Below are 9,315 nucleotides of genomic sequence, written 5' to 3' on the forward strand. Positions count from 1 at the left end.
CCCACAACCTCCAGTCCCATCCTCAGGAAGAGTATTGGCAGCCATGGAAGAATATCAGCTCTACACTGACGAAACTGACTTTAGTTCTGTTGAAGAACACAATATTATAAAAGCATTTATAGATGCTATATTGGTTGATGTGGATAACAAACAGAATAATGTCCACAAATTAAATTGAAGCTAAAGCAAAACAATTCTTAAAATGTCCGCTAAATGTTTTTATTTATTTTTTATTGTCTGATTATTTAATTAAGAATATTTTTCCATGGTTTCATGATTTGTGTTCTTTCTCTCCCCTTCTTCCATCCCCCTCCCATAACCAATGACCAATTCCCCTGGGTTTTACACGTGTCACTATAACATCTGCTAAATTAAGGAAGATATTTAAATATATATTGTTACTTGTACAGCAATGCCAAAGAGTATATCTGATTTATACACAGCCCTGTTATGTTGCTGAGATCATATATTTGATGAAACCTGTACCACAAGAAAGGAAGAATCAGACTACCAACTGTGGCATCAAAGATTTTGTAATAAAATTTGTAATAATAATTACTATTATTATACTATAGATAAATGAATATCTATTTATGAGCTATGTAATATCCTATACATAAATGAATATCAGCACCTTTAATATAACAAATTATCAAAATGTTCTTGAATAAAATTATTCATAAATGTGGTTTCTCTTCCATGCCACAACTCCTCATTGCAGTTCTAATATATTGTGGGCTGTTATAAGAAACTAAATGAGAATTTTTAGAGATGTTTGTAGACGCTGCAGATGATACACAAAGGCTAACAGATGATACAAAAAAGTTTATAAACTCAGAATGCATAAAATATATGTATAGCATGATATAATATCAACATATTTTATCTTTTAATACCTTATAAAAGAAAAAAAAACATTCAGACTTCTCTTGTACAAAGAGAGGACCAAAACATTTTACACAGATTTTCTAGATTGCAGGGGCACTGTACCTCTACCCTGTGATGTGGGAGGGATGTTTGTATGATTTAATTACCTTATTATTATTATACTAGAAGTGAAAGTGTAAAATTGGCTTTAGAACAGAAAAAAATAAACTTTGTAACTAATCTCATAGTTCACAGTATACTTCAATTAAACTTGTACATAGCTAGAAAAGTATCAAACCCAGAAAAATGAGACATTAGTCTAAATACTGTAATACTATTTGCACCAGTATTTCATTAAAACTATTTGTCAAGGAAAATGAAGGAATTAAGTTTGAGATAATAAAGTTCTCTTGAGTTGGAAAAATAAAATTCTACCTGCACAAGTATGTATAAATTAACCCAAATTCTTAGCTTAATATTTACTAGTGCCTTATTTGGTTATGCGAAAGGGTATAAAGAGTATATACTTTCTTTTTTGTGAAGTATAACTAGAATTAACTTGGTTTTTTTCCTAAAGTAATTACTTAATGATTTGTTGCCTTTTACTCCACAGTCCTGAGTGCACAATTGAAGAGTATTGGTGAATTGATTTTTGTAGCCCAATAAAGTTAACTGTAGAATAATAACAGATATGCTAATTCAATAATAATTGTCTTTGAAATCATTCACTCGAAGTTCTGTAAATATTTTATCTGTTTGGTTGCCACATTTCTGGTGCCTTCCAACCATTTTGGAAATTGTTGCATTTATAATTTAGGTTGTGAATATAGAGATAAAAGCATTTGATCTACAACTTAGATATGTAAGAAAATGGTATTTAATTTGCGTCAAGAGGAAAATAAAATGATCAGAAGTCATGCAAAAGTTAAGTAAATCACGTTCTCACTATACATAGACTTTATTTAGCAATATAGATATGGCTTACAGAAGTATTTAAAGAAAGTTGGTCATAATAAATGTGCACATTTAATTTTTTCTTAGTTTCATAACTAGGTAAGTTATACTGAGATTTTAAAGGCATAGAGTAAGTTTAAAGATAAAGTATACACTCATTAGTAGTTTATGTAATAACTCAGAGCTTATGAAATACAGGAAAATATATTGAGCAGTAAATACTTTAAATTAGTATAGAACGAGCTCATCTACCAAACGTGAAGCCAATCTTCCATCTAAGCAAGAAAATAAAGTTATAAATGGAAAAAAATTAACATAGTATTCTCACATAATGCTTTTCCATGAAGGCAAACATGTGAAGCATATTCAGAATGAAAGAAGATATTTGGGAATCTATCGGACTACCATTTTACTCTTTTGCATCTCTGTTGATTTTGGCATACCGTGTAGGCCAAATGGTTGACTAATGATGTAGTTCAATTTTGGTTTTAGAGGTTTCTCTTGGACACTAGTCTTTGGTATGAAATGGAATAATATCTTAGCAGAGCTAAAGAAAATTCAATTTACCTGGGTATAAAAGAAAACTAACTTTCTTTATCCTTGGTTTCCTGTCTCCATGGTATCATCAACATTTTCTTAGTGAAGCTCTAGCACAACCAAATGAGAAGATGCTAATGATAAAATTTAAAGAGAATATACCTTGAATATTTTAGTAAAACAACCTTAATCTCTGGAGAATGACAAAACTGTAAAGGGAAAAAAAAACTTGGAGGAAGGCAGGTAATGGGGAGAAATACATGAATGAAAGATTCAGTCATTCCTTTTTCCAGTAGCTTATAAAGATGTTCCGATGAATATAGGACCTGTATTCAATGAGAGAAGTCATAGTGTGCAAGCCATACAAATAAACCATGGAAACTGTTTTGATCATGTTGATTAAACCGCATACATAGACACACAGATGTTTTCTTGGTCAGGACTACTAATTGCATTTGGGTCATCTAACTTTAAGTCCATGGTTCTCAACAGTGAAGTATAAAATATTCATACCCCATGAATTCAGAATTTCCAATAAATTAGACATGATATTTGTGAAGCTGGTAAATGAGGAAGTACAAAATTCCTGTTGTTTTGGAATCCAAAATAGAACTTGCCAATTAAATGTTTAAGTGTATGAGAAATTATCAAAAGTGATGGTAGAGACTGGTTAGGGTAGTATATTAATTGGTCGGCTATAATAACTAGGTCAAAGAAATATTTTGAGTTTTTTTGCAAACAGAAAAAAAAACTAAGTAGAAAAAACAGTGCATTTTGTGATACTTAAAAGGAAGCACAAAATGATTAAGACATGAATAAGCTTTTCCAATAGAAGTCATGAGATAAATGGTATTTAGCATGTCTAGAGAATTAGGAAAAGAGAGATGTATAGACCAGGGAGGTAAGGAAAGAGAACTTATTTAATAAACATTCACAATAGTTTACTGCCTTATCAAGAAAAAAGGAATTGAATCCAAGAAACTCTCAATATGAATTTGCCCCAGTATATGCGAGATTTAAAAATCCATTTAATATAATATAATCAAAGTGTTTGTGCAGCAAAAAAAAAAAAAAGTGTGTGCAAATTGGGAAACTCTGAGATTAAGTCGCCATTCTACAAGTTATTCAAATCACATCTTCTCTCTAGGTCTGTTTTCTCAAATGTAAAATGAGGAGATTGAATGATATAATCTCAGTAGTTCCTTCTACCTCTAACTTAATGTAATACAGGAATAGATCTGTTTGTAGTTTCAAAGTGCTTTCAATTATAACCTTCTGCCACTAGCAACTATCCAAAAATAAATCGTTTGTGAAGAAAAAAAGTCCTTTTATTTTTACTTTTAATATAAAACTATAATTTTAGAAATCCAGCTCTAAAATGATGTGAGCTATGTTCTATGAGAAACAAATTATCTTTTTTTTCTACAAAAAGAAACTACTACGTTTCCATGACCTCAAACACTACTTAAAAATAATGAAATACTCTCATCTCAAAAATATTCAAATTAGAATAAAAGTGGTTCTCCATGAGGATCACTTACTTTCCAGATTTTGAAAATACATATATCTAAAAATAAGTTAACCACTTTTTAATTCTTTATGGAATCCACTGGATATTTATTAAAAGTCGATGGTGCTCAGAGCCCTGAAATTGGCACTGCCTAGAGGTGTACATCTCAGAAAATGTCACTGGCTAGTAAAAGGTCTATTTCAAAACATTTCTTTGGCAGTCAAGGAATAATTCTGGATTCATATACATGTAATTTTGCTATATAAAATGATCCAAGTGGGCCTTCAACTAGCTGTGATTACTTGTGACATTCACTAATGTTTGGAAATGGATTATTTTACACTAAAACATTAAATATTGTAAAATATATGGTGCATTTGGGACCCAAGATTTTTAAGAATAATTTGACACCTTGGTTTTCTGAAAATTTTGAACTTAACCTAAAAATGCAACTCAAGTTTCATATCCCTAATTTGTGAATAATTAAACTGTCTTTTCTAAAACATTTTGTTCTTTAATGTTAAGCATGCAATGTGATTATAGCAAGGTTTCATTTTGATCAGGAAATGGGGAAAAAATTCACTATTTTGGAATAAGGGGGAGAGGGTAGACTTTGCTACTGAGAAAAATTCAACTTGCTGAATATATTTTAAAAATAGTTTTCATTCTTTTGAAATAGCTCAACTCTAAACCAAAATATACAGTTCCTATTTGAAACCAAAATAAAATTAGCAGGTTAGTTAATAGAATGTAATTTATAGTATGACTATATTACATAGTAATTTATTGTAAAAAAAAAAGAAAAACTTTAGTTACACCACTTATTGCTCAATGAGAATCACACATTTTTAGTGACTGAGCTATTTCATATTCTTAATAAGCAAAGTCTGCATTCATCTAGTTTTGCTGGAGAGTGAATAAAGTATTAAACTGGAAATTAGAAGGATTAAATTTCATTGCTTACTCTTCCACTGACTGTCTGAATCTATATAATTGTGGCTGAATCCACTCAACCAGAGTTTCCATGGCCCATCCTTACAGTTTCACAAGCTGTTAGTCACAAAATCTAGTTTCTTCATTCATGAGTAAAATACATAAAAGAGGATGGTGGAATATTTCAGTAATATCCAATCTGATCTCATGTTGGCAGAAGTTGCCTCTAAAGAATACATTGACTAAAGTCTATGAAAAACAATCAATAAATTAATGAATTACTTCTACTCTGATCCCAAAGGTAATTATTTGTTATAAATTAAGCATTTTTCTCTTACTGCTGTCCTGTGGTATTAAAGTATTGACCCAGCTTCGATCCTTGGTGTGACATGTAAGATTTGGGGAATGTCAGCATAGTTGTGAAATTCAAACTTAAATTCATTGAAGATACACAATAAACAAGAGAGAATCTTTATTTTAAATACTTATCCCTTGATGGATATTTATACATATAAGCATTATTCAGTCTTCAATTGACCAGGCACCCAATTTAAAGTTCTATTTTGGCCTCCCTGTTCAAAAGGAGGGAAGAGTGAAAGACATTTGATTTCTATAGTATCAGTTCATCCCCCTTCCTAAAAACTCAACTAAAACTTTCCCTAGACATGAATCCATTCTCAGTATCTTAAACAATTGGTCCTAACCCACCAGGATAGAGGGCCTTACCCATCATGATCATGTAATTTTTGCTTTCTGGGTCTCCTGCAACATATTAATCCATGAAACAGTGTTTGGCAGTGTTTCTGCAGAATAAATCCCAATCATTTTATCCCAGTCTACCAAGCGAAATGGAAAGTTTACAGAAGGAGCCATTAGTACTATACTTTGTAATTGAACTGAACTCCCTCTTCCATGAAAGCATATGGTAATGTGCCTTAGTAGAGTAGCTGCATGAATTTCCGAAGAATTTGGTACAAATACTAGAACTATAAAGGATCTCAGTGATCATCCAGGATAACTCCTTTATTTTACAGATGAAGAATCGGAAGTCTGCAGAGGTCAAATAACTTGTTCGAGGTTGTGTAGGTGATAAACAAAGATCCAGAATTTAAAGCCAGGCTCTTTGACTTCAGATAGAATACTTTTCCCACTATGATATACTGTTTCCTATTGATTGGTAAATGTTATAAGCAATACAGGATTTATAATAGATTGTTGACCTCACAGATCTCAGACCCATCAAAACCTAGCCAACCCCAAACCCTCTTATATTGAGTAGAAGGCAATCTGGTATTACTTTTCTTTAAGTTTATGAATGAAATGGATGGAGAGGGACTCACGTTACTGCTATAAAAATAGGTAACACATTATGCTTTAAAGTTTGCAAAGTACTCTATTTATGTTATAGCATTTGATCTTTATCAGACTCCTTATGAGTTATATCACCTGGTATCCAGCAGCAATACTTCCTAAAATGAAAAAAAAAACCTTTACATTAGATTTCCTTTAAGCTCTAGGGTGATTCTAACATCTTGTTCCTTAAAATAGTAGAGAGAGAAGTGTGTCATATAGACCCTAATCCGTCAAGGCATATGGTTCTAGAGATAAGGGAACTGATAAATATCTTACTATCTTTTCTTAAGAGAACATGATGGCTTAAGAGAATAGCTGTCACAAAGATGAGAGCTATGATGAGGAAAGTATTTCCTGAGATTTTTCTGCTGAAGTTGTCCCTTCTTAAAATAAACAACAATAAACCAAAAGAGTATGGTGCCATGGCCTTAAATTATTTGTAAGGGGCAGCTGTACAGGGATCCTGATAAATTTCATTGGTATCCCTGCTTCACCTACCATTTTTATAGCCCTTATCTTCTCTTTTGGAATTGATACCAAGCATTGGTTTAAGAAAAAAAAACTGTAAGAGATAGGCAATTGAGGTTAAATGAGTCACCCAGGGTCACATAGCTAGGATATGTCTGAGACTAGACTTGAATATAGGACTTCCCATCTCTAGACTGGGCTCTCTATTAACTGAGTCATGAAGCTGCTGCAGCTTTACCTACTATTAAGCCACGAAGTTGCTGCAGCTTTACCTACTATTAAGCTTTCTGGTGAAATTGTAGAATTATTAAGAGTATTATCACTAGCATCATTGGTCACTTTAAATCAACTTCCTGGAAGGAATATTCATTCTTATACTGCTTACCTATGTTATTTGTCTAATAATGATAACTGGAAGTAAGTAAGCATGTATTAAGAACCTGCTGAATACAAAGTACTGTACAAATTCTTTACCGATATATTATCTTCACATCTCTGGGAGACAGTTGCCATCCCCCTCCCTCATTTTACAGTTGGAGCAATTAAATGTCTTGAGCACAGTGTAACATGGAAAATGGCAGGGTGGAATTCCTGCAAGATACAGGGTCAAGCCTCACCCAGAATTCCAGGGGACCCCCCCCCCAGAGAACTCTGGGTGAAGGAACAGTTTGAAAGCAGTTTAACATCTGATTCCTGGGGTTGAAGTGAGTAGGTCACTCTGCTTGCTGTTCCCAGTTTGGGATTGCCTTGATGGCCATAATGGCAAAAGCCATTTTGGTTTCTACTCAGGAGTTTGCCTGTCTAGTGGAATTAGATCTTTATTACAATAGCATTTTGGTTATTCATTTAGTTATTTTAGATATTAGAAGTAATTGTTAAAAGCTTTGAGGGCTAGCTAGATATAAAGTCTGCCACTCCCTCATGGGGGGACCTAACAGTTCAGGGCTTCCCAGATCTTATCCAAATCCTTGATACCCCTTCCCTGCTTTCCCTTCATCTTTATCAGTAAAAACTTCATCTTTTAGTAGTAGTGCCTGACAATTACTTTGAGGCATACTCACAGCTACCATAAAGCTTGTTTCCTTTAAGTTGCCAGCCAAAGAAGTCTGATCCTACTCTGTCTAGATAACAAGATATCAAGCTTCTCCTTTGTCCCTCAATCAAACCTGTGGGGAATATAAGTTGAGAAAGTAAACTTCATTAGAGATTTGCCCTTGCTGAGCCTTGCCAGAAGACATTGCCCTGCCTCCATTTTTCAACTGATTTCCAAATGCTTGGTGGGAGGGGTTTGAGAGCAATGAGTACCTACCCCTCCCTACTCACTCAAGTCTGTGTGTGGGAGGAGAGAGTCCTGCAGGTTTCTAGTTCAGGCCAACCCATCAGCTTCCCAACATCTCAGTTATTATAAACATAACAACGGTCATGCAGTGAGACCAGATTTGAACTCTAGTCTTCCTGATTTCAGCTTCAATGCTCTATCCACTATGCTACCTGCTACCTCTTAGAAGATTCCTTAGGTGACATACTACAAGATTGCCTCCTGTATGGAATTCACAATAAGTTTCTTCAATATATTTTTATTGCTGAACCAAATTCAATATGTATAATAACTGAGTAGCTACTTAAGAGCAAGCACTTGTTTCTCTCTTTACATTTCCAGCTTCCAGCACAGTTCTTAGAACATAGTAGATGCCATTGACTGATTAATCACATACTCAAGACGTGATTCCTAATACCCACAAATCACAGAAAGGCAGTTATTTCTAGCATAATTGGTGGAACACAGTAAAAGTAAAATATCTGCCAGTCAGTCCAAACATGCCAAACCCTATTCAGATTATGCAGTGGGATGCTTCTGCTTAGAGTAGATTCAGAGAGTGATGTCAAGAAGTAACACCATAAAAATTATGTCATTAAAATTAATCAAAATAATCCATACAACGTACTTAACAAATGCTTGTTAATTGATCTATCGATTAATGAAAATGAACTAGCCACAGGAGTTCACGACATCTGGCACCCAGAAATCCTTATTTAAACCCTTACCTTCTATCTTAGAATCAATACTGTATATTAGTTCAGAGACAGAAGAGTGGTAAGGACTAGGCAAGGGTGTTCAGTGACTTACTCAGAATCACACAGCTAGGAAGTGTCTGAGTCCAGATTTGAACCCAGGAACTCCTATCTGTAAGGAATGGCTCTCAAAATCCTGAGCCACCCAGATACCCTATCCAAAAATCTTGATAAGAGTAAAGGCACTAACCATACCAGATATTAAATTATTTTATAAAGCAGTGGTCATCAAAATGGTATGGTACTAGTTCCGGGTTAAGATGGCGGCAGAGTAAGAAGCAGCTCTAAACCTCTCCTGACCGAAACACACAAAACTCCTCAAGGGGACATAAAAACAAGTCCAGACGAACGGAGGAACCCCACAACAGGGCACAGCGTGGAAGGTACGTGGAATCGAGACATTTCCAAGCTAAAAAGGGCTCTCACTCAAGCGCGAGCTGAGCAACCGCCCCACCCCCACCCCCTCCACACTCACCTATAGCTCTGAACCCAGCTAAAAAGAAATAGAGCAAGTTTGGGGCACCCATCGAGTCATCAGCAGCTCCGGGACCTGTTCCTGAGAGCAGCAAGACTTAGGACCCCATTAAGTCAAGAACGCACGCGAAATCTGAGCGCGCGCG

The sequence above is a fragment of the Gracilinanus agilis genome, chromosome 3, assembly GCF_016433145.1.
Source record: "Gracilinanus agilis isolate LMUSP501 chromosome 3, AgileGrace, whole genome shotgun sequence".
In the NCBI taxonomy this organism is placed as follows: domain Eukaryota; kingdom Metazoa; phylum Chordata; class Mammalia; order Didelphimorphia; family Didelphidae; genus Gracilinanus; species Gracilinanus agilis.